This window comes from Lactuca virosa, chromosome 1, assembly GCF_052849685.1.
Source record: "Lactuca virosa cultivar CGN04683 chromosome 1, Lactuca_virosa_CGN04683_v6, whole genome shotgun sequence".
Lineage (NCBI taxonomy): Eukaryota > Viridiplantae > Streptophyta > Magnoliopsida > Asterales > Asteraceae > Lactuca > Lactuca virosa.
This window is the reverse complement of record NC_136426.1, coordinates 326,043,169-326,046,033: the sequence shown is the minus strand read 5'-3', so window position 1 is coordinate 326,046,033 and position 2,865 is coordinate 326,043,169.

Here is a 2,865-nt window from a genome sequence, read left to right as displayed (position 1 = left end):
CATATAAAAGTTCTTAACGAACTGCTCATATGACTTAATAAACGAAAGTAGAACCAAATCAATGGCTTGCTCCCTTTGGAAAATGACACTCATTCTATCCAGTTTGTCAATGTACAACTTCATTTCCAGAACATGCGTACACACATAATTTCCATCTCGATGTTTACATGCAAATAGGGCTTGAGTAGTTTCGTATCTTTCAATTCGAGGAAAACATGACGTGGGGAGAGTCACTGGAGGAAGAGGAGGAAGAAGAGTTGAAGAAGCATGATATCCATTTTCGTCATTGCTCGAAGAAGGTAACATACTTTCACCATGATCAGAATGTGGAAGATCATGTTCAAAAGGAAGAGGAAAACCATTTCCAAAAGAATAAGGAAGACCATTGTTGTCTTGACTTGACATCTATAATAGGAGAAAAGAGAATTCAAGTTAGTTCATTTGAATCCTTAATTATTAACCCATAAACTTTAATTAAGGCTATGATCCATATTTTCGATTCAAACTTTGAAGAGGGTTGTCGTAATCAAATTCGAATCTATTTTAGGTAGGTAAGCCTTTTACCAATTTAAATCTTATGAAACTCCTAGATCTTTAGAGATTCATTGTGTCACACCCCCGAAACCAGACGGCGGAAACGTCCGAGGGCTCGCGTGACTTAAATTTAATATCATCACAATGAATATACATGAATCATAACATAAACATCACCATGCATCAATACATTACAACTGATATTGTTCACATCCAGAACATTGTCTTAAACATTACACATTCATAACATAAATTGTTCGAGAGTTTTTAAAACATAACATCCTAGCGTACTTGATATTACCCTGCAGCTTACCTGTTACCTGAGAATACAAGTTATTTTGAAAAACGGTCAACATATGAAATGTTGGTGAGTTCATAAGCAGGGTTGTGATAAAAATGATTTGTGTAGTTTGTAAAACCCAGAAAATCCGATATTTTCTGAAAAGACAGTTGTTTATCAAAGTGTGGAGATCCATAAGTTGATGCATGAATGATTTCAAAACGTGTATATAAAAAAAAGAGTTTTGTATTATAGTTATAGAAGGACACAAGCGAGTGATGTTGATTTCCTCGAAAAACCCGATGTTTTCCGAATACATAAAATACAGTTACTTCTCAAATTGTTATACTGCCACAAGGAATGATTTTGATTACTCTTCCTTGATTATTCGGATGGTATTGGATTAATTAATTTTTGTGAGTTGTTATAACCATGCATAATAATGACTAGTTCGTCTTTCTTGGCTACCTATCGTGCGTCGGGATTGATCTTAAGATTTTGTCACTCTAGACTGGCCGAGTCTAAATGTAGCGAACAGCTGAGGTGTGGAGGAGTCACCCCCGTATAGATCTATACACAAACTCTCGCTCTCCTTCCAGGAGACTTTGATTATAACTACAGACTACGAACGACCCTTGGAGGTATCGCCCGTTATTACTCACTTAACCCAAATAACATTGATTACTATTGATTAACGACCTGACTTTGTTTACTTTGATTACGCATAAGCCTAACAAACGAGGAGAAGAGGAAAACAAAGTCCTGCTACTTTCGTGAGTTATTTCAGGCTGTTGGGTATACGAAGGACACGTTGGTCCATTTCGCATTTGATTACTTGGACCTTACTAGCAGTGCTAATGGGCCACTAAGGCCCAATAGCACTTAAAAGCCATTGAGGGTCCATTTAATATGAAATGGGGTCATCGAAGGCCCAATAACATTTATTATTATTATCTCTTGGGCCCGAAAATCATGTGGATGAATCACAAAGGCCCAACAAGCATGATTGGAACTTTCAAGCCCAGAGTTTTGATTGTTTACTTGTTTTAGGTATTGTATAATTGTTGGAAGGTTTGATTGAACGATTTGTTATTCTTGTATCGACTCGAGACCGATCGATTTTGTTTATAACGATATTCGAAGTTATACGTGTATTCATCTTTCAATTTTTGTAAGTCGTAGTTTAGTATTTTTGACTCAATAATCTAGAAATAAAACAATTGACTTGAGAATATTGGTTTGACCTTTTCAGCCCTTTTTTTTAATAAAAATGACAATTTTAGTCCCTTATATAAAAAAAAGACATTTTTGCCCTTATACTCTTTTCTTTACACTTTTGAATCATAGACTTGTTCAAATGATATTTTTAGCTCAAACTTATTCTTTGGCAGTTTCAGCCCTTCCAGAAAAGTGTTTTTCGGTTTAAAACCCAAACTTTTGCAACTTTTACAATTTTGACCCAAAATCCAAAAACCTTACATTTTTTATCCTTTTTAGAAAAGAAAGGCATTTTTAATCCTTGGAATAGTTTTGTTGAACTTTTTATCCCCTGTTTTGAAGAAATTACCATTTCAGCCCTTTTAAATTCATGATTTTCGCAACTTTGGGCTTGTTGGGCAGAAAAGCCCAAATATTAGCCCATTAAGCTAATAATTACATTTCAAGTCCTTTGAAGAGCATAATATTCATAAAAACATTTGTTGTAACTGTTTTGACTCCTTTGACCCTTATGAAATCCGTAAATGACAATTTTTGACCCAACTTTTGTTCATTTGACAATTTAAGCCCAAAAATGGGTTTTATGTTGAAATATGTTTATCACAATCTTATAAGTTAATATTCTAGACTTGTTTAGTGTAATATAACTTAGATCATGTTCGTTTTCCTTCTTATGGCATAGATCTCGAGATTTCTTCCCTTTTGATTACATATTCATCACAAAAACACATAAAATCACACATACATGCATAAAATCATACATAGCATACACATACACATAGATCTACACATTTTCTTGTATTCTCCCCCATAAAACATATAAAAACCGAAAA